This window comes from Hypomesus nipponensis, chromosome 9, assembly GCF_054491055.1.
Source record: "Hypomesus nipponensis isolate SF chromosome 9, ASM5449105v1, whole genome shotgun sequence".
Lineage (NCBI taxonomy): Eukaryota > Metazoa > Chordata > Actinopteri > Osmeriformes > Osmeridae > Hypomesus > Hypomesus nipponensis.
The window spans coordinates 24,181,211-24,208,949 of NC_140369.1; the positions used below are offsets into that span (position 1 = coordinate 24,181,211).

Here is a 27,739-nt window from a genome sequence, read left to right on the forward strand (position 1 = left end):
GTGGGGCTCGATTTTTTTTGTGCTTTTAATATGCAAATGACACATTTCTGAGTGTGACTGAAGGCCATATTGCAGGTTAAACATCACTGTTGATAAATGGGTACATGAAGCACTCAAGATATGTATATCATTTAAAAAATCTCCACATGGTAACATCGTTTTTGGTGTTATTTAGCATTAGCATATTATCACAATTTTGTGATGACGTTGAGATGTGGAGAAGCTGCTTGAAGAAGCTACAAGCCAGCTGATAGCCTAACTGATGTGCCGGGAATTAAACGTTTCTTTTGACATACTAAACCTACTAGTTTAGCCTGTGGCATTGAAGACAGCGACGCACCACGCAAGCTTGAGTTTAAATATATTATTTAATGTGACATTACTTACTGCACATGCAAGTCTTGAATTGCTAAAATGTATGATGCTGCCAGTACACCACGGCACGATAGATAGCTACACTGTAACACCTTTCTGTAATTTCTACAGCAGAATTTTACAGTAACTTCTTATTCTGTCATTTTAGAAAAGTTTACCTGTATATTGCAATGCATTGTGGGTTGAAAAACGATTACAGTTTCTACAATAATTATTGTGAAATTACAGACATATTTGCACTTGACTGTAAATGATGCAGTAATACAGTTATTTACTGTTGGATGCGTTGCACGAGGCGGTTAGCTTGACAAAAGACCATTTGATGGCGGATTGCAGAGGAGCAGCCACATTTCCACTCCCCTCATCTACAATATGTAAGTATACATAGCTATAAATAGCTTACATAATTAAATTGTGGTTTAACTTGGTTGAAATAACCTACATTGACCGTGTATCAGTCTAGTGCAGGCCCCAATATAAAGTTCACTTATAGCTAGGTAACCAACGTTAGCTGGAGAAATTTCAGAAGACATTTTGAACAAGCAATCCAGGCAAAGCAGTTTAGCTTATGGTAATAGTACTGAAGTAAAAGTATAGTGGGTATTATGTTACCGTTAATCCTTTTCATATTTATTTCATTTTGAACTGAGCGTAGTAGTGGAAGTAGAAGTACTACTCGTGTTTTTCAACTGCTGCATTGTTTAGCATAGCTAGCTACAGGTCGAGGAAAAAAATCCTAAAGGGAGCGCCATCGCTGCACAGTGATTAACCAAAGGCTACATGGCTGAAGACGATTTTCAGGTAAAAACTTAGGACAGGTAACTATGTGCTTGAAGTAGAAGACGGTTGATCATTATTTTGTAAAGTTTGCTATTATGAGTAACATATTTTATTTAGCTTTAAGTGTACTTAAACACCTTTAACATTTTGAGTAAAAAAAAGGGTAAGTTAGCGGTTATTGTAAAGCAGTTTTGGCACTTTTTAATGAAGTTTATTTTCATTGTCATATTACACCTACAAAAAAAATTATGAAATTTGTGATTTCAGATGCTTTATCGGACTTCACCCCTCCAGTGGGACCAAGGCAACCAAGATGGGGACCCAAAAAAGTGGGAAGGTACAGGAGAAGAAAAGAAACTCCATTAACCCTCACGTCTCTTCTTTACTCAAGTGGCTAATGGACTTTGAATGGCTTATATAGTAATATACAAACGACTTCCTCACTGTGACTATAGTTTGTTATGTTATGTAGTTATGTTTTATTTTTGCCTTTTGTGGAAGTGATGTTTCTCTAATCCAGGTCATTATTTTAAATTGGGTCTTCAAGCAATGTATATGGTAACTTTGAATATAGCTGGACCTCGTTGCATCTCTTAATTTAATTGAATGTTTATTGTTTAATGAGTTGTTAAGAATCTGAAAAGTTAAGGTACAGTATTGTAATACTGTAATGCGTTAAAAAATTCAATGTCATGATTTTGTATCTCTGACTGGTTTTATTTAACAGTTAAAGAAAAACTAATGAAATGATTTGTGGATAAGAAGCAAACCTGGTCTTATTTATAACACTTTACAATAGGCATCAGCAAAGCTGCAAATGTAAAAAAATACAAAAATAATTAACTGTAATTGTTTTTACAACAACATATTGTATTGTGAAATATTTACAGCTTTTAACATCTGTAATTTGAAAAGAATACAAGATAATGTTGTAAACTAAATTACAAAAAAGTTTAGTTTTTTTGAACAAAAAAACAATACATTGCTGTAATATATTTACACCAATAACCTGTAAAAAAAATCCTGTATTATACTGTAATTATATTCAGTTATTAACAGCAATTTTACAAGACTCTACTGGCAACTTTTTTGCCAGGTATTTACTGTAAAATCTACAGTCAAATTTGTGTCAGTGTAGTACTTAAGCTACTAGTACTGTGCAACAGTCTCTCACACAGTACTAGTTCTATACAGCCTAGCACATATACGCACGTTGTATCTACTGTATCATCTCAGTTACACTATCAGGGCTTGGAAATACTGCGACTTGCTAAACACAGTGCAAGACCCAGTGAAATGTTATGTACAGGTAGCAAACTAACGTTAGCTAGCATCGCCAACGACATTGGCTAACTCAACTTTGGTAGGCAAGCTGGCCAGTGCAAGTAACAGTTGACGCTGTGTGCTTCAGATCTTGACGCAAGTGCTAAGATTCTGATTGGCCAAGAGAAGAAGTGCTCAGATTCTGATTGGCCCAGAGAAATGTCAATTATAAGAATTATCCAATAATGTTTCGCAATTCTAAGCCTGCGTGGCATGCAGAAGAAGGGCAGCCTACACTCCCACCCCCCCCCCCCCCCCCAAAAAAATACGGTTCTACACATTTCAGGTAAAAGGTCCAATTGACCAAGAAAACGGCGATTTTCGCCAAAAAGCGACAAGTTTGCAGGTCTGATGTACAGAGTAGCGCATTTACACACAGTCTGACTACTTTCAGAGAGTCATGGAGTTGGAAGCCAATGAGGTCCCACATGTTATGATCTACGTTGACGAGGCTGGTTTCAACTTGGCAAAAAAGCGCTGGCGCGGAAGAAACGTAATTGGCAAACGGGCAAACAGTGCCGGAAAGGAGCCAACATTACCATGTGCTCCTCTCCAACGGTACACTCCTGAATAAATGTGAGATTGGCCCCTACAACACAGACCGCCTTCTCCTGTTTTTAGGAGACCTGCACCAAAGACTGGTGCCAGAGGTAGAGAGTGGACATGTGGGTGACCACTTATGTCATCACATGGGACAATGTGGCATTCCACCATTCGCGGGCAGTTACAGCCTGGTTTGACGCCCATCAGAGGATGATGTCCCTTTTCCTTGCCCCTTACCTCAACCCCATTGATGAGTTTTTCTCGGCCTTGAGATGGAAGGTTTTTGGCCCATCGTCCACATGACCAAATGTCCCTCCTGGATGCAATGGATGCTGCATGCCAAGACATCACAGTTGAACAGTGCCTGGGGTGGATAAGGCATGCCGAAAGATTTTTCCCAAGATGCCTAGCCAGAGAAGATATCAGGTGTGATGTGTAGGAGAACATTTGGCCAAATGCAGAAGACCGGGCAGATTAGATTACTTAGTAGTTTATTCTGTTTGTATATTTACGTAGTATTTTCACATACAGTAATTTAAATGGCAGCTATATTACATCTCTTGCAATAATGTCCTGTTGCAAATACATAAAGCCTTGACTGCAGCAATTATGTTTCTGTCTTTTTTTCAATACAGTAACCGAACATTATATAAAGCTACTCTGAGATGGGTCGTTCACTTTTTGTTCGGAATTTCTGCAGCAAAATAAACTAAATGCATGCATTACATAACTAAATCCAACAAAACAAAAATATTGAGAGGCTTCAATAGAAACTGCATTGCAAACACAACCAATATGCATGATTATTTTAGGGAAATCATGAGAAAACAATAACATTTCACGTATCAATGTTTACAATAATCTGTCCGTAGGCGACATCTTCATTTTCAACCACTTGTATTACAAGATAGAGGACAACTTGGTGTATATGAAATGTACATATTTGGGGGCAGTGTAGAACAGCACCCATATTTTACATATATTATTTGGTTGGAAAGATATGACCCTTCTAGTGATTAGTGGATAAACCGTAATTCTCAAGCCGGATCGAGAATTGTGTCCTGAAAAACTCGCGTTACTCCAACAAATGCTTTGTAACAAAAAAGTTTAGATTTTGTATTTACAAAATTGACAACATATGTTAAGAAACGTGTCTTTACTCGACATATTGGCTCAGTTTTCCAATTGAAGCAGTACATCTAACACTAAATGCGTTTACATGGATTTGAATTACTGGCTTATTTGGACTGAAATTGAATTATCCGTTTCTTGTTAACACCTTTGTTCGAATAATTGCGGTCCGACTAAGATCCGATCGACACCCCAAGATAACTGAATCCGAGTCAATTGATAATTCGGAAAATTGCATGCTTGTAAACGGTGAATTGGACTATGAACTGGACTCTGCGTCTGTGCGCATGCTTGAGATCCCGCCGCCCTGCCTCCCAGGTCATGACCCAGAAGTCGAAAAAGACGATAAGTTGTCGCTCCCGGGATCCAGCCCGGCAGAAACAAACAACGTGAGCCAATAGCGCCGTTTGCATTCGCAGCACTCCTATTGTCATCATGCACGAAATGATGTAGTTTCACGTTGCTCTCCGTTTTTCTCGAAATGTTGTTGTTGGTAGTGGTGAAGAGGTCAAGCGGAAAGGGCTGTATCACCACTAGTTGTAATGAAAACAGCGCCACGTATCGAACTGGGATATGACATGCTTTAGGCCAATGATTCGGTTTATTCACTGCCATATATATTCGGATAATACTAGTTGCCCCAAAAATGTGCATTGTCCGAATAAAGCTTAATTCGAATTGATCCCATCATGTAAACGCAGTGAGTGTAGGACATCTCCCATGCCATGGTATCCTCTCTGACGCTGCTTAGACAAAAGATGGATAACGATACATTTATTAATTCACACCAATTAACCCCTCAACCAAATTAGATGTCCTTTTTGGAGATGTATTCACGAGTATCTGGCAGTTTTCAGAAAAAAATTGGTGATTGGACGGCAAAGATATTGAGGGAGGAACCATGGGAATTTAAGTTCCCATATTCGGACTGGCCGGCTGGAAAGGGCGTGTAGCCTTCCAAGCTGGCGGCGATCTCAAAAATGCTACATGGTGTGACGTATCCGCGCTCTCTCGTCAGAGTCTCCAAAACACCAGCAAGTCTCCAACAACACCGGAAAAAGTTGCTAGATTGGTTGCTAGTCGCTTTTGACAATAAAAGTCGCCAGGAGCAGGGCCGGCCCAAGGCATAAGCAAACTAAGCGGCTGCTTAGGGCCTCTGTGGCTACCAGAGGGCCTCTAAGAGCAAATTATATTACAGTTTAATGTATTTAAAATGTATGTATATATATATTTTTTTTTATCGGCAACAATAAGCAACGCCGAGGGGCCCCCAAATCAATTTTGCTTAAATCCCCATAAAGGCTTGGGCCGGCCCTGGCCAGGAGGGTTTGGAAAGTCGCCTGATATAGCAACAAAGTCGCGAAGTTGGCAACCCTGGTTGTGCTGGGTTTTAAGCATTAAAAACAAAACTTGTACATTCAGAAAAGCACGTTTTCATGGTAAAAAAAACATTTTCTTTATCCTTCGCGCTGTCTATGGGACGTTGTGACCCCCTTTGCTGTGTCCACGTTGTGTATTACGACACCGCCTCCAATGTGGCATTGTAGTCATGTGTTTTGCTTCTTGTTTCATGTTAAATAAGTAGGAGGAAGCATACACATGGTCCAAGCCACTAGTCTGAAACCTAGTTTCATTCTAAATATAATGTTTAAGTGCTTTTGACATGCGTTTGTTTAGAAACCATCATGAGTCAAAGTTGAGTCATAGTTGGGTGTGTGATGATGATGACTGTGATATAGACACATCCAAGACTACCAGCACTAACTGAGGAGGGAGGGGTGGACATCTCTAAAATAAATGAAACTAACACACACTGACAACTCTGAGAGACAGGAAGAGTAACACAAAAAGTGAGAACATTTCATTCGAAATTGTATATAAACAAACTTAAAAACAACAACAGTGACCCACAAACCATATTTACAGAAAAGTGTATCTTTCAGACAAGTGACAAAGTAATGGATCAGCAGACTACCCTCTTCTCATATACAGGACAAAGCATTTACACCCTCATCCAACCCACACCGATATCCACACCCATATTCTGTTAGATGGACTAAATGACTCAGACTATGTGATAGTTGAGGTTCCTGGGCGTCTAGGAGGTGGAATCTTCAGACTGGAGATGACGCAACCGAGTGTCGCGTCCGCCCAACTGGCGGACCTCTTGAAGTCGGCCCCCAGGTATGGATACAGCAATGGTAATGGGTTTAGACCATTGTTTCCCAAAGACTGGGTCGCAACCCTTTGGTGGGTTGCAAGAGATTTTTGGGGGGTCGCCTTGTCACAATCTGCATCTCTGCCAGTGGCGATTTCTTAACTCGCAGTCAAGCGGCAGTGCGTCATTGAAATCTTAGCTCAACGTATTATTTGCCTCTAACTCAGCCACAGGTAGGGTTGCCACCTCCAATTTGGTCAAATAAGGGACACCTTAGCAGTGGCCAATGTCAGGGGGAAATATTTAAGTGGGGGTCTGGGGGGAGATTTGGGGTATTAAATACTTAATTTCCTGCATTCTGGTGATTGTTTTCTGAACCAAATTGTGCTTTTTATGCATCAACTTAAATTCCTCTGCCACTCTAAACATAAAATTAATGCAGAGCTGCATCTATTATATTAAAGATGCGCTAAATGGGAAATGTTGTTTGTCTTACATTTATGTGCCTAAAAATGTTTGATCTTGACTACATTTAGTCATTTAGCAGACACTCTTATCCAGAGCAACTTGAAGTAAGTACAGGGACAATCCCCCCCAAGTAAGTAGGGTGAAGTGATTTGGTTAAGGACACAATTTGCACGGCCTGGAATCGAACCAACGACCTTCTGATTAATAGCCCAACGCCCTAACTGATCAGTCATCTGACCCCCGGTTTTGTTATGACTAAACATAAGTAAACTGGCATCTGTGCAGTTTGAAGAGTTTTCTTTCACAATCCTATACTGAATCCTGTACTGGAAGTCTACTGTTGACCAAAAAATGAATCACATTCAAGTATTTTTTAGATTTTTTGTGCTTTAAGGAAAAAAACATCAGATCCTGGACATGGTCCAATATGTTTGGTCTGTCAAAATTAACTATTTAGTTTGGAAGAAGCAAGAAACCATTGATAAACTCCAAAGACCACTATGATGGATATTTAATATGTGAAATTAACAATACAATTAGTTGGGAAGATAAATTCATTAAGGCCAGACACAGGTTAATAGGGTAAAAATGTTAACTGATAGATATCCCCAGGAGATTACTTATATTAAGACAATGTTTTTTTTGCATTACAAGTTTTCTGAATATTGTATTTAGATATGCAAATTATATGCAAATGACGCACAATTTAATTACATATGCATACTTTTCCAGAACTTAAATCTGATTATTGGTTAAAGATAGGTAAAAACTTTTTTTGTCCTTTTGTTGATACTTTGAATATAAAGTTTTTTACAAAGGAGATTTTTGATACCTCTTTATATCACTTCAGAAATCAGAAAATACTGTCAACACTCTAAACGATTTTTGCCACTTTTTTAAAAATAAAATTCCAGATAAATCAGGCTATGAAACATTTATTAACAAACCCCTCTGTAAACTCCTAGACATAGTAAATAGGAAGATAAATAGCAAGTTTGATGTTGTAAGTACTACAGAAGTGGAGATTTCACGCTCAGAGCATGAGAAAAAACTCATTTTGAGAAAACAGGCTTTTAAAAAAGTGTTGTAAAATTGTGTGCAAATGGATTTGAAAGCACTATTTACAGACAAAATATCTCATCAAGACCTTAGCAACAACAACAGAAAACATTCCAAACATATTCAAACTGAAAATGTAATCAGTATTGGCTTTTAACTGAACAGAACTGTAGTAAAACACACACGCACCTGCACAGACACACTGCTACTAGAACTTCTACCCTGGTTTGATGGTTGTCCATCCTGCTTAACTTTGCCTATACTGCCGTGCAAAGGCAAAAGACCGTAACTTCAATTTTGTTAAATGATTTTTTTTTCATTTTCGGAACAGTTAAGGTCTGCTTTATCATGTGGCCAAATATCTTAAATGAACTCGTCTGTTTTTCAGAGAAAATAAGGTTGTTGTCTTCACCGTACCTTCCAAAAGCCTGCTTTGGCTTTAGAAATCCAAAGCAGAATGCCGTAACATCAGTTACGGTTCTTTGCCTTTGTTTTGCGGCACTCAAACGTTCAAATGGAGTTATGGTTTCAATTGAACTAATACGTAACCTAGCAACAATAAACACATCTAGCATTAGCTTAGCCTACTCGCTGGCATTCAACACCAAACATCCCAAACATGAGTCGTTTGTAAGTATCTTACCCTGGCAGTTAAATCAAAAACACTCTTGTCTTGTGAGTCTTGTGACAGGTATCCACGTGTATGTTACATTGGTTTATAAAATACAGAGTTCATATCGTGATAAGCAACTAAGTGAGCAAAGAAACGGAAGTTACTGTATTTTGCCTTGGCATGACCACTTACGATAGACTATGGTATACTACTGTAACTTCAAAATATGGGTCAAAAGTGCAGTTTAAGATCAACAATTTCAAAAATGTCTAGTTTAGATAATGTGTAATCACTAAAACATCAAACTGCTAGATTTCCAGTGTCCTACCTAAAATGCATTTGGCAGGACAACTACTTTGAAAGTGCAAAAACTTTGAAGTCGTTTTTCTCAGTTCTACACTTCGGCGAGTTACGGTCTTTTGGCTTTGTAGGGCAGTATAGCCTAACTTATGTGTGCAGCGTAGTTTTCCATGGCAAGTTTTTGCCAAGTTGCCTGTCTTGCTCTGGCAGCGGTGTTTGACTTAGCCATGATTATTTCTTTGTAGTCTTCGTAGAGACTTATTATTGTATGTTGTTCTGATGGCGAGAATGTACTCTCTTTAGTAAGTAAGTAAGACTTTATTTATATAGCACATTTCATACAGGAATTGCAGCTCAAGGTGCTTTACATAAAATCAACAAAAACAATAATACAAGTGATAAAAGTAATAGATCTAAAACATATAACAAACCAGACTAGCCGCACTCTATCTGCGGTCTCTTTAACCCCGGTCTTTTCCGCCATCATACCGTTAGAAAATCACGGTTTTGGTGATCGACCTTTCCTTCCTTTTTGAAGTAGGACGTGTGCATGCACTTGCCCCGATGAGTTTAGCCTGATTGAAATTAACCACATGATTTGGATGCGGATCGGCCGTCGACGAACCAATATTTTCGTTTCTCAATTAGCTCGCTAATGTTAACGAGCTAAAGCGACAATTGATTAACTTAGCTTCAACCCTTACGACAAACTGGCCCCAGGTTGAAGGAGTTGGGTTTAAGGTGAACAACAGATAACACATGACAGTGGAGTGGGAAAGTACATGGTGAAATGACCAGTTAGTTTGATTATTGAAAGTGTCTTTGTTATTTTGAAGTTAATTAGTTATTGGAAATTATTGTTTAGGAGTTTTTTTTCTTTTCTGTGTGTTTTTCCATACTTGGATGTGTGCCTGCTGCCACTGGCTAGTAAAACCTTTTGGATTTATTCTAAATCTTTGAAACACTGCCTCAAGCCTTTTTGTAACCACCGCAAATCAGCCATCCTACAATTACAGAGGTTAATTGCCAGCGAAAGTAAAACGAAATACCTTGTACTATTCAAAATGATATGATTTACATTATGGCACAGAAGGTTCAAAACGAGAGTGAAAGAAGACGCAGAATTTTATTTTAAAAATGGACACAACTCAGCCAGGTGCTGTGCTATGTAACAATTTCAAAAAATGATGGTATATACAAACATCAGCCATGCCCGTTGAGTAAATGTTAGCTAGACTATCACATCTGCTTTTTAATAATGCTGATTTGCAAGGAATGCAAGAACAGCTAGATAGCAAAAATACCTAGACCGTAGGCATGTAAACTAGTTTCACTTGCTAACGCAACATCATAGGTATAATGTGTGATGATTTAGCATAGTTTATTGGCAATGGAGATAACGTTATTTCAAGTTCCCTTCATTTGAATAAATAACGTGTTTTATAAATCTACAATTCAAGATGTATGTTCGTCCATCTATTTTTTAGCTAGATAGCTAGAGCTAACTGAAACTGAAGATGAGTTAAATCTAGGGGTGCACCGATATGATATTAAGATCGGATATCGGCCACGATTTTGACAAAATAGCTAGATCGCGGATGGGAAAATTAAACAGATTCACTGGCTGATCCATTTTTATTTTTAATTTGCAGCACATTCTAGGTCATTTTTCAGCAGCAGGAGTTAACCAAACCTTCAGATGTGTTGGTTCTAAATATTTACAACGGTCCCCACAAGAAGCATAATACTCGAAGCAATATGCTACAGGCATGCTAGTGTTACCTCTTAGCCTTCTCATTTGTACATATTGAAGCCATACAGCGTTTGTCGCTTAGTTTGTGGGAACATATTCCGTTGGAATTTTCAAAATTGCATATGTAACGTTACCTTGTGAGACCCGCATTCGAATGATCACATACGTGCGACTCATTAACGGTTTAATCTACACTGTAGATTCTACAGTATAGTATTGTTGAGCTGCAGGAAGTCAGCGTACTCCTAGCATTGTGCTTTTGGATGTGCTTGTACTATTGTACTTTGCAGTACCATCACCACCATCAAAACATTTACATTGCAAACAGCCGACAAACTAGTTGGCGTTACAAGTGTGAAATATTTCCACACAGCCAACTGTTTGGGTTAGGGTTAGCTTGCTCCATGTTGCTTTGAAGTTTCTGTCCACTGGTTGGACATGTGTTGTACACTGCACGGTACAGTGCTTCAAGCTAAAAACGTCCATGGTTCACACACCAACATTTATTTGTATTTTTTATGTTTACAATGTTTGGTAACCGTTTGATTACTATTGTATGTTTGACCAATACATAATTGTTTTCACTGCTACATTTTATTTAATTAAATATGTTTGATTACATTTTATTTTTACATTTTGGTAGCCCAGGTATCGGGACTGATATACATTTCTGAATCATTACTAACTCTCCTTGGTCAAGCTACAAACCTTGGACAAGTAAGTTAAATAACGCTATATCATTCTGTTTCTTCACTGTATATAGGTTAACTAGCTTGTTACCCTTAGAATATGGCTGTTAGCATAACCTCTGCAACTAACATCTGAGCTCCTGTGTAAAGGTAGATGGCATCAAGTGTGTGTGTGAATACAAACACTGTAACGCAAGTGTCGTACATTTATTTGTTATTTGGATAACCGTTCTGCTGTTGGTGTTATGGCGCGCACGATATCAGCCTTTCTCCTCATTGAAATGACTGAGTGTGCATTTCTGCAAACCAGGGTGATCAGATGAGAATGGCTAAATTCAAGGCATCTTACAGCAACGGGGGCTACGAGCCATTGCGATACATCAGTTGTGAACATTAACGCATGTTGCCGCCCCTCTCCTCATTAGCATATAAACCTACAGACACAGAAAAAGTGCATTTGAGGAAAGCTGGCTGTAATTATGCACCAAGGCTGAATTTCGGGAAAGATACTTCAGATACAGTAATAGGAAACCACTAAGGCCTACGCTATATAAAAGCATCTAAAAACAGCATGCCATGTGACCTTTCAGGAACAGTGTGAAATACCCCCCAAAACCAGTCAATCACTCCTTTAAATTGTTCCGCTCCGGTGACGATATGGCTGATTCCGAGAAGCACAGTTGAGAATACATTTCCATTTTGGTCTGAAAGGCATGAGGATGTGAGGCTGTTGCGGACATTTGGTTGTATTTTCTTTTGGGCACTGAAAGCTCTTTCGCAGTTGGAAGAGCTGATTAGAAGGGCAAGAATAATCTGAACTACGAACAGTGATCTTTAATTACATTACATTTTACATTAGTAGCATTACATTACATTAATTGTTTTAACAAAAAGTTGGCTTAGTAAGCGTTTGCTGCTCAGACTGTAATTGTATCTTGTTTAAAATCCATCTCTATGTGTGATAAGTGCCGTAAAATCAAGGCAATCTGTTTGACAAAGGGACAGAGGCAGTGTAAAGTTTTACCTTCCCTAGCGACAAGAAATCTAGCGACATAAGTTCGGGTGACTTGTGTGAATCATGCAGATCCGAATAGTTTTTTTATAATTTTTATAATAGACCAATTAACATCCGATGTCACACAACTGTCAAGCAAGCTCAACTGCGCATGTCAGTTGTTAAAGACAAACTTCTCCCCATTCTATTACACTTCGAGTGGCAATCTTCATCAGGCTCGTATCTACATTAGGAAGTCCTCCCTGACGTTTCTGGTGTAGTATGGAGTGAAATACAACATTGTGCACACTGCCAGTGAGCGAGTTTGACTAAAGCTAATGTCAAAACAGTGTACGGGGATGCAGTCTCACTCAGATTGCCAGTTTTAAAAAATCCAAAAAATAAAAGCAGAATTCCCATATCTCTTGAAAGCTGCCCTGCTCGACTTTTTAGATGTAGAATTGACTGTAAAACAGTAAAATTATGAACTTTGTGACATGAAGTGGCTACATGGTTGCCGGTTGACTATGCAGTCTGTACCAGGTGACATTCTCACTCAAATTTCAAGGCTTTTGTGATCCGAATCAAAATTCTGATGTGACAGATCAATGGTTAATCGCTTTCTCTATTAAAGGCTGCCCTCCTCTACCTTTTTGGTCTTTTTAAATCTAACTATTTGTATATCCATGTGGTTCTTTAGCCATTTAAAATGCTATCATTTCCTGGTTTTCTGCAGCCACATTGCGTGCGCATCCCAAATGTAAAAATAAAATAAAATTGGTCTATTGCACCAACAGTAATTCTGGATTGCCTCCACCCAACAATAGAAAAAAAGCAAATCAGCAGTAACCTATGCGTGCAAGTGTGAACTAGCCTACTCGTGTGTCTTCTTGCTGCGTATCTTTTACTGTCTATGGCGAGGTGACTCAAAAGGCGGGTCCGGACCTAGACGCAATACAAGCAAATTTTCATTTGTGCGTGATTTTGTGCTGTAGCCTATATTTGTTCCTACTAGATATGCTTTATATCTTCCGTGTCCAATCTAAAACTCCATCAGGAGCTGTAATAACTGTAATCACCATGACAACTCACTCAACGTTGGCCGCAACCTCTGTGGGTCCCGCAGGTTGTGTGTGTCATTTGCAACAACGTAGGCTCATCGATATGGCTTGCAATTTCCCCATCTAATACCAAGAAATAGGTTGCAGCAGTTTGTCTTTTAACGACACTTGCAGAATCCGCTAATGGGACTGGGCTCGAATAGCTTTGGGGACTATTTATAGTACAAAATCGCTATAATTAAAAAGGAGATGCAGTCTTTCGACAGACCCTCCAATCATCAAACAGTGACGTGGCGTTTGTTATGCTGAGTGTCAATGGGAGGGACATAATTGCAGCATTTATCCAATGACTGTATAGTTTCGAAGCACTATAAAAAACCTGGTTCAAAGCAGTCCCATTCAAGTCCCTGGACGTGGGGCTTCAACAAAGAAATTCACTGTGACCCCAGGGGAAAGTATGAGAAGGAAATCGCGTCAGTCGACCTGCTAATATAATGTATCTGATTCTGAACAATCTCATCTTAGAAACGAACGTGTTCTAACACATTCAAAATGTTAATGAAATATTAAATATTTGACCATACATTTTTTTTTACGTTTTAGGGGAAGCCAGCTTCCCTTGCAGTCTTAAATAAATCATCTACTGTCCTGGATTTCAGTGACCATACACAGCTTGTGACAAGTAGAACAAACTACCTCTCAAAAGTAAGACCCTACACGCTTTGCGCTCCATCGATCCTGTGGTGAGGGGCCATTCTCAGGCTGTTACTCAGCTGAAGGAGTTGGCTAGGATCATCAACATTAAGTCCCCTAAGAGGTGGCCAGGAAGAAGAGGAAGTAGTAAAACAAGAAGAAGTGCTAGATGGTTTAATTAGAGTGAATGGATCAGGGAAAAAATGAAATAGGATATTACAAATAAGTGTTGGTGTATTTTGATCTTCAGAATGTCTTTTACTTTGTGCATATAGGGGTAGGCCAGGGGGTTGGTGGCAATGTAAGTATATGAATATTTGCTGCGGGCGAGGGCTGAAATGACCTCTCTTGTTACACCATACATGTGTTTGCATCCCCGACTTTGGGAATCTTCGTTTTCGTTGTTGAGCAGCAGCAAAATGACTGTCCGTCTGTTGTCATAGTAGCCAATAATGTTACCTCATTTTTTTTTTATTGAGAAAAATTTATTGGTTCTCACCGTTGACAGTTCATAAAAACAATTCATTTCACATGTCTTTTCTTATATTTAAAAGGTACATTATTTACAGGGCATAGGGGGCGCTAAAACACTGGTGTAATTGCTTTAAAAGCACTGAATCGAAATCGTAATTAAAAAGTGCCAGCTAAAACAACAAGGTGATCATAAATAAATACAGCAGTGTTAAAAAGCCATAAAAGAATGTACACTTGGTTAAGACATCTTTAAAGGAATGTTTTACAATGTGTCTTCAAAAATGTGACGTGTGTATGTGACTATGTGTGTGTGTGTGTGCGTATGTGGCTATGTGTCTTGTGTGGCTGTGTGAGTGTGTGCGTGTGAGTGCGTTTAAAAGTTCTGTTCCTCAATTGTGCAGGACCGGGATGAGCTTGTCTGGCTTGCCTCTACCTGCCCCGCTGAACAAGCCACCGAGTCCTCCCCCTCCGGGGCCCAGCGGAGATCCTCGACCTGGGCAGCCATTCCGGCGCAGCCAGGCCGCTGCCGCCCGGACCACTTCACGTGGAGGGGGGCCCCTTCCGTATGGCGCGTGGGATGTACCACCCGAGGGTCTCTGCAGGAAGTTCCGCCGCTGCCTGGGTGGACATCTCCACGCGCTTCCCCACCAGCAGGTTCCTGGAGGTCAAGAGGGCTTCTTTGAAGCATGTCAGGGTGAGCCAGAGTTGGCGGAATTGTACAGATGTCATGGTCCTCTGGCTCAGCCCGTAGAGCACCAGCTGTGCATTGAGGACCTCCCCTGCCGGCAGGCACGGGGTTATCAGGGGCCCCGCCAGGATCCACAGGTCCCGGGCGGCACTGCACTCCCAGAGCAGGTGCCTCACGGTCTCCTCTCCGCCACAAGTCGGCCGCGGGCACCTGGATGTTGTCGCCAGTCTCCGGGAGTGCATGACGGCTCTGACCGGGAGGATCTCATGGGCCACCATCCAGGAGAGGTCTCGGTGCTTGTTCAGCAGGGCAGGGTGGCTCACGTTCCGCCAGACCGTGGCCGACTCACCCAGGGCGAGTCGGCGCACTCGGCTCACTTCCTCCCGTTCCTGCTCAAGAGAGAGAACAGAGCGGTGTTTGGTTAAAACGGTGAGTGGTTCTTTCTCTAAAATGTGTGTCTTTAAAAACGTCTTAATAAAAAGGTAGGCCGGGGGGAGGTTAAAAGACACTGGCGTCCTCAGGTCTTTCGGGATCCACTGCAGGTGCCTGAGGTAGGACCCCATCCAGAATCTGGTCAGGGCCGCGGTGTTGTGGTTTCCGGATGGGGTCGTCGCCAGTGCCAGGTGGAGTGCGGTGTACCGGCTACCGAAGAACACTTTAAAATCCGGGAGTCCCTTCCCTCCGTTTCGTGGGGCTCTCTTAACCACTTCTCTTTTCACACGCTCCCACTTGGACCCCCAGATGAAATAAAACACCATCCTGTCAAGGGCTAAAAGAATGGGTCTGGGGGGGATAAAAACAGAACAGATCAATAAGAACAAGGGTAAAATCACTGCTTTAATGATTAAAACCTTGCCCTCAATTGTCAGTCGTCTGAGTCCCCAGAACGTCAGTTTCTGTCGGGTTTTTGTCAGTAAGCCCTCCCAGTTTCCGCTCCCTCCCCCCTCCCGGTCGAAATGTACCCCGAGGATGCGGAGGTCGGTCTGGGTCGTCGTCATGGGAAGCCTAGTCATGTCTGTCCCACCCCACGGTCCGAAAAGTCTCCCCTCTGTCTTGTCCCTGTTAAGCTTGGCACCCGAGGCGAGGCCAAACCAGTCAGTCCGGTCCAGGGTCCTGTCTACAGATAAGAGGTCAGTGCATAAAACGTTGATGTCGTCCATGTATAAAATGCACTTGGCAGTCAGTCCCCCAGTCCCCGGGATCCCCAACCCACAAATGAGTTGGTCCCTTCTCAAGACCTGCGCCAGCGGCTCTATGCAGCAGACATAGAGTAAGGGGGATAAGGGACACCCCTGACGGACGCCGCAGTTAACTTCCACTGCTTTGGATAAGAACCCGTTAACAAGGATTTTGCTGGTAATGTCCCCATACAGCAGTCCCACCCAGGCTAGGAATCTCCCCGGAAAACCCGCTTTTTGCAGTACCTTGAAAAGGTACTGGTGCGAGACCCGATCAAAAGCTTTCTCAAAATCTAAATTTAGGACTACTAGCCGAATGTTTCTGTCTCTCGCAAAACAGATGGCGTCTCTGATCAGTACCAGGCTGTCCGTGATCCTCCTTCCCGGGATGGCGCAGGCTTGATCCGGGTGGATCAAGTCCCCTAAAACACAAGACATACGAGAGGTTAAAATCTTGCTAAAAAGTTTACAATCAACGTTTAAAAGAGTGATAGGTCGCCAGTTCTTTAGGTCTGTTTTGTCATTCTTCTTGAATAAAAGGGATACAATGCCCATTCTAAAACTGTCAGGTAGTCTGTCGAGTCGTTCAAAGTCCTTAAAAACAGTCAACAGGTTGTGTCAATATCCCAAAAGGTCAGATAAAATTTCAGGGGGAGCCCGTCCTCGCCTGGGGATTTCCCTTTTTTTAAAACATCTGATGTTTTCGTCCATTTCTAAAAGGGTAAAATCCTGGGATAAAAGCACGGTGTTTGCAACTGTTTTGTCTAAAAAGCTTAAAACCTCGTCCATGACGTGATTAAAAACTTCTTTCTTTTCAAACAACTCATCATAAAATTCCTCCACCACCTTCGTAATCTGTTGTGTGTCAGTTTTTAAAATCCCATTTTTATCTTTGATGCCCGTTAAAACATTGCTCCTGCTGATTATTTTCTTTAAAAAGTACCTGGTAAATTTTTCTCCTTCCTCCAGGTCTCTCTCTTTGCTTCTTAAAATCACTCCTCTGCTCACCTCTTCCGCCATTAAAACCATTTCTTTTTTCACCTCTCTTATTTCATTGTTAAAATCCAACCCTTCCTGTGTAAGTTTAAAATACCTTTCCAACCTTCTCTGCAGTCCCACCATGCGTCTCTCTGTTTTCTTTCTTTTTTCCCTCCCTTTCCGTTTAAAAAAAGTCTGTGTCCTGTGTTTTACCATTTCCCACCACTGTGCTCGTGTTTCAAACATGTCCTGAAGGGTCTGCCAGTCCCTGAACCGCTCCCTGTATGACCCTGTTATCACTTCGTCCTCCAACAGGGAGCAGTTCAGTTTCCACAGACCCTTCCCTACCGTCACACCCGAGGTTAGTGAAAGGGTGCACGTGAGCATACAGTGGTCCGAAAAGAATACCGGGGTTAATCTAGCATCGGTTGGGGGGGCGTCCCGGGTCAGTACGTAGTCAATGCGAGAGGCTCTGGTACCATCGCCACTGGACCAGGTGAAGCCCTCCTCTCTGGGATGCAGGGATCTAAAACAGTCAACTAATTTAAAATCCCTACAAAGTCCGTGTTTTAAAACCGACGATCTGTCTACTTTAAAAAGCTCTCCGGCTCCTTTCCTATCTTTCCTTGATAAAACACAGTTAAAATCCCCTCCGGCTCCTTTCCTATCTTTCCTTGATAAAACACAGTTAAAATCCCCTCCCACCACTAGGGGATCCCTCCCTAGCAGGTGGGACTGCAGGTCATCTAAAAGGTCGCACCTCTCATTCTTGCTGCTAAAACCATACACATTTATCAGTTTAAAATCCTTCCCTAAAAAGTTCAAATTCAGTAAAAGCATACGTCCGTTGTGTAAAACTGTGCTCCCCTTCACCAAGATGTGTGCATTTTTTATTAAAACCGCCACTCCATCGTTCTTGTTGTTGTTTGATCCGCTCCATACTGAGGGTCCGTGGCTCCACTTGCTCTCCCACTGTTGGTAAAAGGTTTTAAAAGGCAGTCCACACTCTTGGATTAAAACAATATCTGTCTGTACAGTACTTAAAAAGGTTAAAATGGACTGGGCTCTAAAACCTGACTTAATAGATCTTACATTAAGAGTGGTGATTGTGAGTGCCATAAAAAGGATGAAGGGGGTTAAAGGGGACGTGCTCATTACTAAAACCAGGGAAGTGGGTTGGGTCTAAAAGGGGTGATCAATAAAACAATAAAAGCAGAGGGTAATAATCAACAGTTAAAACAAGCACTAAAACCGGACCTACGAAATGTCGACACTCTCTTGCTCGCTCTTGGTTTTCTTTTTGTGGGGGAGGCCCGAGCTCTCCTTGGGGGACGATGTGACCAGGTTTACATTTAAAAAAGACTTTTGGTTCGGAGAGCTAGAAGGAAATACCCTGGAAGAGGAATCTGACTCTTCAGAGCTCACTTCGGGCCTAATAATGTTAACTCATAGTCAAGCAGCAGTGCATCATTGAAATCTTTGCTAAATGTATTATTTGACTCTAACTCAGTCACAGGCGAGTGAAATGGAACCATATACTATCCACTGGGGAATTAAAGATCATTTTCAGTTGCTCTGCGTGAAATTTGGTCACCAATGCAAGTGATTTACTCGCATTGAAGAGGGTTGATGTAGTCATAAGTAATTTCTTCCCAATTTTTTGAGTGCAATCAGGCACAGATGAGCATGTTTGTCAATTATATATTTTTTCATTTAGAAGATCTTTTACAGAATAACAGCCACTACTGGCAGTCCCACAATGAGCTTTCCTCAGGACATACTGTTTCCGTGTCTGTAGCTTTAAATGCTATGGGGAAGAAAGATGCGGGGTTAACTGCCATGCTTCGGTAATTTGCAAGCCATGATGTCTCAAGGAAAACCAATGTTGCGCTTGTACGGTTGTAGCTCATTTTTTCATTAGTGGGCCAAGCTCTCTGTGTTGGTGAAAGCAGAGAAACAATATGGGGATTTTGAAAACAATGTTTCAGCTCTCATTTTCTCGAAGGCAGAGAAAAATACCCAAGGCTTGGTTTTTCAGGTATCCTCACCATTGTTCTTTTTCCAGTTTTTCGAGAGAAAGTGGGGGTGAAGATGTAAACAGGTTTTAGTGACTGCTATATGTCCAAATGGCAAGTGCATTGAGGCGTTTGTTTACAACTATTTTGGATTGATTTCAATGGAGATCCAGAGAAACTCAGTGTGAGAAGGATGGTGTTAGCGATTCATATCCAAGAAACATTGTATCGGCATTAAAAGCATCATTTATTCAGGGCAAGTCAATCATTTCATAAACACAACTTTATCTCTGATGAGAAAACAGGACAAAAGCCTATTCACAATGGTACATTTGTTGTGGGTTCTCAAGCCATTCAATGTAGCAACAACAGTGATTTTTTGTTGTTGCTATTCACACATTCACCAAATAAACTGAATAATTTTAGCGTATTCTTTGAGTACAGTTCTAGTTTACTCTCTTTCCGGACATTCAATTGGCTCAAGGCAAAACGGCAGCAGCGTTTACAGAAACCCCACAGACGGTGACAATGTCAAAGCGGAAATCCCCCCACATGACAACAACATACAACATGAAAGTCTCCGCAACCTCCAAACCCCGGCGGACCTCGCTGGGGTGGAGACAGCAGAGCTGGCTGCAAATGGCCTCGATCTGGCGGCTGATGCTCGGCCAGCCTACGCGCATTTGTAGTGCGCACCGCCAGTGTGATTGACGTCACATCCCGTGCCTTTTGAGGAAGTCGAGGGTGTCTGGCTGTGGGCTGCCGTGAGAGTAATGCTGGTGGGGGAAGCCCCATGATCTGGACCGTTGTGATGGTGGTGTAGGGCAATGGACAGCTGGTTGACCAATGTTGCCCCTGCGGGCTGTGACATCAGAAGGGGGTGGGGTGTGAGAGTAGGGGGGATGGGTGTGGATGGGAAGAGCGGCAGTAGTCATCCCTGGGGCGGTAGGAGGTGTGAGACATACTGGGAGTGTAAATGAGAGGAAGAAGGAAAAATGGGAGAGAAGATAAGGAGGGTGAGAGCCATGAGGGAAACTTAAGGGCCATGGGGGAGCAAAAAATATAGTGAGGGGCTCGTGTGAGTGGGTGTCGTACCTGGCCAAGAAGGTAACCTGATTTGAAAATCGAATAGAAGTAAAATAAGAAGCTGTAGGCTACCAAACCTCGGATGTGTGAAGACTAGAGGTCTGTTGAGCGATGAACTGTGGGAGGAAATGGTTAACAAAAGTGGCACATGAGAGCCATTTATAAATAACAAAACTGACTGAGGTGAGGTAGGGAGAAAGAGAGATACAGCTGTACATGGATAGATAGAGGACAGTGTTGCCAACTTGGCAGTTTCATTGTCAAATTCGTCTGGCGACAAATCTTGCGACTTTCTGTTCTTGTTGGCGACTTGCTGGTGTTTTGGAGACCCTGATTTGTAAGCATAGATAGTGATGCAGTATCGCCTCTACAATCATCGGGTGCTGCCGTGAGCTCTTTCCCACATGTGGCCAGTCTCACAATAGCCTCGCACAGTAAACCCACACACTCCGCATCCAGACTGCAAATGAATCATGCATGCGTCAAACCACCGTTGTTCCCGCTCTGACTTACAGAGTAAAATAAATACTATACACAGTATATATGTATACGTTCCTTAAATGTCATGCTAAAATATATATCACCTCATTTGACCTCACACAGCCTCAGTCACTTACCTCCGTGTTAAACTTTGTTAGTCGTGTTGTCAAAGTCAAAACTATACTCGTTAAAATACAGAATTGAGTAGGAATCAAACACTTAAATTTAAAGGCTGGTTGAAATTGTTTAGTGGTGATGATACACGGGCATACTGTCTGTGTTCTTAGGCTGAGTTATATGCCAAACTTTAAGACATTAAAAACGCTTGGCAACTATTATCAATATATCAATATCTTAATCAAATTCCCCAGTTTTCCTTGTTTCTTGCCTCTCAAACGATTCAAATAGTTTATCATGTTTCGATTTAGTGACACTCAATGGTATATTTGAGTGTCACGAGATCTGCAGGTAGCCTAGATACTATTGCTCACAGCAGCCATTTCAAATAGTAAAATTAGGCGATGGCGACTTTTAAGACAAACGTTAGCATTTTTCCTTACTCAGGAGTTGTCAACACCGATAGAGGAGGATGGAGAGAGAGAAAGACAATGTGAGGGTGCTCCTCATAGTAATTAAAAGTTGAAGACCATCATACTCCGGGTAGAGCCACCTGCCAACTCAGATCAGAATAAACGGAGTAACACGAGACCGGTTTTGTCCCCTATATGGGACTCGTCAGGCGTAGGAAAGGAAATACAGGTAAATGAGGGTGGCCTAAGACTAAAGATCAACAGACACTACTTGGGAAACACAGAGAATGCATTAAAATGGAAAACTTACTGGTGATCCATCAAAAACAGTCAAAGGTTAACACCGGTCTAATGAAAAGATGGGGAGGGAGAGAGAGGGGTGGGGGGTTATAGAGGGGTGGGGTTGTGAGTGAGTAGGCATTGAGCATGCATGGGTGTCCCGGCCGTGTTGGTCTGGAATGAGAAGAGGATGGTAAGAATATGATGGAGAGGTCCTGGGGAGGAGAAAACAATCATTAAAAATAAGTTAATGGGGCATATGTGTGGAAGGTGGGGGAGAGAGAAGATTGAGTAAAATTATAGATCGGAAGGTTATGGTCAGTGTGGATGGGAGGGGATAATGGGGAGAGACAGAAGGTGAAGCTGATGAGAGGAGAGATGTGTAAGAGAGACTAAAGAGATCTGGATGAATCTCTGCTCGGTAGTTTTTCCACTCAAACACCCAGATGATCCACTGTTGCTGGCCAGTGCTGAGTGTGTACTGCCAGCTGAGGGGGCACGACAGTGTGTGTTAGAGATTTAAGTTCAGTACACGTACTAAAACTGAGCGCTGCACATAACCATGACCATCACGTACCTCAGGGAGCCCTGTCCTCCTTCTCCCACGTCGGGGCTGGGGACGCCCATTGCGGAGGGGTTCTGTCCTTTGTCGGGGCTGGAGACGCTCCATCACTTGTAGGCCTAGGATAGCCCCGGAAAGTCACGCACCTCCATCAAGGCCTTAGCCAGCATACGGTCGTCGAGGCCTTGACATTCCCCCTGTACAGAAAAGGGAGAGAGAAAATTGTGGACATGAGGCTGACGCAGTGAAGAAGAAATGCTCGCACGGGTAATAGTGTTTAACCTCAGAGTCTGAGGAGGAGCTCTGAGGTGCGTCTGCCCATGCATCCGGGGCCTCAGGAGGGGCAATGCCGTCGTTGTCGGGGGGGGGGGGGAGGGGGTGAGAGAGAGGCCGCCGGAGGACAAGGCGGTGGTATGTGGCTGAGGCGGTGGAAGCACGGCGAGGAAGATGTTGGGGACCACATCCTCCCCCGCCTCCTTGAACTCCACCGTCTCGATGTCGCTGAAGGTGACCTCCTCGTCCGGAAGGTCGGGGTCCACTCTGGCGTCCTGCAGCACTCCCAGGTCAACCCCCAGGAGTTCCCCTGTAACGAGAGAGGAGGAAGAGAGAAAATTGACGCGCACTAACACTGAAGGGGGGGCTGGTCCTCAGGGATGAGAGGATGTGTGATGATGATGAGTAGTCCCGTCCTGGTGGGCGGGGTTTGGGAAGGGGGGGGAGGGAAAAGAGAAAGGGCGGAGGGGGGGTGTTTGGGTGATGCCAGCAGTCATCGAGGTGAAGGAGCATAATGATGGGTAGGGACTGGTGAGGGTGAGAGGGGGTGTATAGTGGATATGCCAACAGTCACTGATGTGAAGGAGCATGAGGACGGGTGGGGACTGGATGAAAGGGTGAATGGTGTGGTATGCCAACAGTCACTGGTGTGAAGAAGCATGAGGGCGGGTGGGGGCTGGATGAATGAGATGAGAGGGGGTGTGGAGGGGTGTGTGTAGGGGACATGTCGGCAGTTAGGGGTGCGACGAAGTATGTGAAGGGTGGGGGGCCAGGTGAGGCAGGGTGCGATATGCCAGCAATCACTGACGTGAGGAAGCATATGGAAGCATGGGGTTTATGGGGTCCAAGGGTGAGGGTGTGCCTGGGCCCAATCACCTAGTGCCAGCAATCTGAGTAGAGAAGCACAAGGGTGTGGATATGGGTTGGGTGATTAATCCAGGAGGTGGGACCAGTGTTTCAACATGGCCTGGGCATTAGACGCAGTCCAATGGATCCTACCAGGATCTGTGTAAAAGAGATGGGTGGGAAGAAGGTGGATGATGGGTATGTGTATTGCAAAGTTGCAGTTAATGGCGCACGGTCAGGTCAAGGGGTGTGGATCTATTGATGAGGCCAAAGGCTAAGATGACCCGGGTCACATGTGCGGTCGGCCCCTGGATGTTACCCAGAATAGTTTTCAAACAAGAGGGGTGATACCAACAAAATGGACTACCAGGCAGCAGAGGAGACAAAAAACCAAGGTCTGGAAGACTTGTGTGAGTGAGTGGTCAATCAGTCAGTCCAGGTCCATATTTTCCACAGTGGGGGGTTGGACCGGAGTGGTTTTGGGTGGAAATAGTAGTTGTTCCAAGGGGCTATGGGTGGGGTCGTGGGAGGAGCGTCTGAGTGGGCCCGGGCAGAGGTGGAGGGGGGGCGGTGGTTAGAATGGGGGCGGATAGGGCCAGAGTGGTGTAGTCCTGGCCTGGAGCAGCGCTAGTGATGGTGGCTGCCGTCCAAGTCTGGATTTCCATGGGGTTGGGGGAGGAGGAGGGGTTCACACAACGCTTTTTGACGTTCTCCTTGGAGGAGGAGATCATATGACGTGGGTGGGGATTTTTTTGGGGCCTTGGTGGTGGAGACTGGAGGGAAGTAGGGAGAGTGGGGGCCTGTGGGGAAAACCTCCACAGGTAGGAAGGCCCAGGCGTGCTGGAGGACCAACTGGGGATGGGGGCCTTGAGGTCCTGTGTGGCCCAGCGTACGCCCAGCTCCGATGCATCTAACCAGTTGTGGAAGGAGGGGAACTGGGACTTGAGGTTGGACAGGGAAATATGGGTGGCCAGGATTTCGGTAATTGGTCTGGATCCAGCGAACCGCACTTTGGTGCATTCCTAATAGGCCCTTGGAAGTGAGGGAGTGTGGGTGGAACTGGGCAGCATACTTCTCCACCTTACGGTCGCAGCCCGGTGGAGGGATGCCATCATCCAGAAAGGCACGGACCTGTCTCTGATGATAAGCCGTCTTTAGGAGACAGCAAATCAGTTTGCCTGCCTCAGTGGTTCGCGGACCATACAGGTTAAAGGACTTGCGACGGGATACGGCGTGCATGTCCTAGGAGAGAAGGGGGGTAGGGGCAGAGGCTAGGGGTCTTGTGGGCTGGGGTGCCAATACTCTTGACGCCGCAGGGGCAGAGGGCAGTGTGGGTGGTGAAGAGGAGAGTATGAAACCCACTCACAATGACATTCGAGATCCGACGGTCAGCAATGGTCGGGGTCAAGTTCACGGACACTTCCAGGGACTAAGGATCACCCACAGAGAGATAAGGGGCCAAGCCCCTCCAGGAACTTCGAAGAGAACCCAGGCCTAGTTCCTCATGGCAGCCTGACACAGAGAGCCGAGAGGCATCAAGGAGGAATGAGAGAGAAAAAGAAAGGTAAAGGAAATAGAGGCAAACAAAGGTCAGGCACCACGGACAACTCCTCCTAATCCAACCAGACATGCCAATTAACAGGACTAAAGGTAGAGTAACATAAAAGATAACACCACTACCAATCATGATAACTATGCTATCACTTAAACTGACAAAACCACTAAAGCCAATGTAAACACCATTCAATCTAAGGAGACAAATAGAGATAATTATCATAGGAGAAGATAAGTAGTGGACGTGGAGTGTAACTAACAAGGTCTTCAGCAACCGATGGCAAACACAATCCCAAACGCCGCGTTCCGGGGGGTACACGGCTCTTTAAGGATGAGAGGCACGCGTCTCCTCAGGGTTCGGGAGGCCTCAACAGGGTCCGGGAGACCCACAGGCCTCAACAGGGTTCTGGAAGCACACGTCTCCTCAAGGATGAGAGGATATGTGATGATGGTGGGTAGTCACGTCCTGATGGGCGAGGGGGAGGGAAGGGAAAAGGGGTTTGGGTGATGCCAATAGTCACCAATGTGAAGGAGAATGAGGGGGTTGGGGGCTGGACGAGGGGGGTGAATAGTGGATAATGCCAACATCACTTGTGTGAAGAAGCATGGAGGGTGGCGGTACGATGTAGTCACTAAGTGCCAGCAGTCACGGAGGAGAAGCACAAGGGTGTGATGAGGGGACGGGTCCATCATTTAGATTAACGACCAGTGGTCCAAAAAAGTGCGACCAGTGGGAGAGGACCAGTGGATGTGGTCCCATCCTGTGTTGAAAAGGTGAGCAGGCCGGAAGGGAATGGTGGGCACCTTGGAGTACAGAAATACATTCAGGTAGGAGAGGGTTAATTAATTAAGGAGACCTGTACTGAGGCAGAAGGGAAGACAGTGGTTGACACCGTATAGATGGCGGTGAGGTGGCAGGTGGAAATGGGTACCAGGGTGGACGTGTTGTGCACACCTATAGCCAAAATAACCCGTGTGACGAGGAGGAAGGGGTTCTGGAGGCTCCTGAGAATATCCAGGGCGTGATGTAGCTTGGCCCCTGGGTAACCGTCCACCTGTCTATCCTCTTGGAGTACAGGAGGGAGTGGAGGTTGGAGTCCCTCAGGACCAGTACGCTCCTGACAGGGGTTAGGGTCCACAGGTCCTTGCAGCCATGATGGTCGTGGCAGGTGTATAGGGGGGTCAGACGTAGTCCAGAGGGCAGGACAGTAGTGGTTGACATGGGGGGAGGAGGAGGAGGGGACAGGGGTAGGTAGGGCAGGAGAACTTCTCCAGATAGTAGACGGGTCTAAGCGGATGGACGGCGCCACTGTCATGCGCAGGCGGGGAGAGGGGAACTGGGGAGTGATAAAGAAAGTGTTTTGTCCGTCTCTTCATAAACGGACTGACTAAGTTCAGTTGAGTTCTGGATTTTAATAAGTATCAATCTGCAGATTGGGAGAGAAAACCAGACCTCTGACAATAAATGACAACACAACACCAGGCTTTGGTCTCAATCAAGTCTCCCTCCGCTCTGAAGGACAGAGGACCATCTTTTAAAAGGCACAAGAATGTAAACATAGATAGTGACAGTCAGGCAGTGATGACGTTACAACAGTCTCAGAGAAAGAGATTCACAGCTCCCAACACATGACCACTCAAACTACAGAGTTCATAGTTGGAGCTCTCCTTGTAGTCATGACAAGGACCATTTAGCCAGTACTTTCTCCTGATCTCAAAACATCTATTAACCCTGACACATAGACACAATCTACTCTTATTAATAGCAAGCTTACATGAGAACATACTAACTAGTATCCAATGACTAGTTCTCTTGATTAGTGAATAATGTAAGCACACAGGAAATCTAAATTTCTTCCACAGGAGGGTCGCCAAGAATCGGTGGCTGAGTGCTTGGGAGTCATTCCCATTGTAGCGGATGGGGCGGGACATACTACAGAGAAAGGAGGGGAAGAGAGGGGGGTGGGTGGAGAAAAGGAGAAATGAAACATAAGACAAGAGGGATGATACGAACAAAATGGATTACCAGGCAGCAGCGGTGACTAAAAGCCAAGGTCTGAAAGACAGGTGTGTGTGAGTGGGTGTCATACCTGGCCAAGTAGCTAACCTAATCTAAAAAGCTAAGAAAGGGCCTGCCTGAAAGATAAATTAACTATACCAAATCTCGGCTGTCCGTAGAGTAGAGGTCATCAGTGGGAGGAAAACTGGAAAAGAGGTTAAAAACCGAGGCGCATGAGCGTCAACTGGAGGCTGTGGGAGGAAAGGGGTTAACAACAGACACATGTTCAAATTGATAGTCAGCACGGAGAGGGAGCAGGATGGAGAGAGGGAGAGGCAGAGTGAGAGGCTCATCACTTGAGCAAAACAAGTTTGCAGTTCAGAAAATGTAGGCCGACACACCCCATGGTGGGATTACTTGCTTTTACGTCCCACCCAGAATACCTGGAGCATGCGCGATGGCCTCCTAACCGCGACCGGTTTCATTCATTATTAAACGGGAGAACTCTTCAGGCGGTCCCTTATTAGTCAAATAAAAGGCAGGTAACCAAATGGCCCACAGGTAATGCATATTGCATTACCTGTTCGTAGTATGTTTTATATATGCGGACACGTACGCAGCCGGGAGAGGCAGTGTTTGTGGAGGACCTCCCTGACCGGCAGCCTCCTCAGGACCCCTAGCCAGTTGAGGTCCCGCTCGGTTGGACAGGCCCCGGTGATTGACGAAGGCCCACCCGGCCGGACCCACCCCGTACCCAGCCCCCTATTCAGTACCAGGGTGTTGTACAGCCCCCCATGGTTGTGGCACAGGTCCCACATGCCGCCCGGCCCATCCCACCACCTACCCGTAGAGGGGCG

At 44.0% G+C, this 27,739-nt stretch overlaps 1 long non-coding RNA gene across 1 annotated transcript; it reads left to right on the forward strand.

Annotated features, from left to right (window-relative positions):
* Positions 1-548: 548 nt before the first annotated feature.
* On the forward strand, positions 549-1,924 carry LOC146273603 (uncharacterized). Its single transcript, XR_014766436.1, has 3 exons — positions 549-749; positions 1,081-1,176; positions 1,423-1,924. It is a non-coding gene; the product is annotated as an uncharacterized LOC146273603 (long non-coding RNA).
* The last annotated feature ends 25,815 nt before the right edge of the window (positions 1,925-27,739 follow it).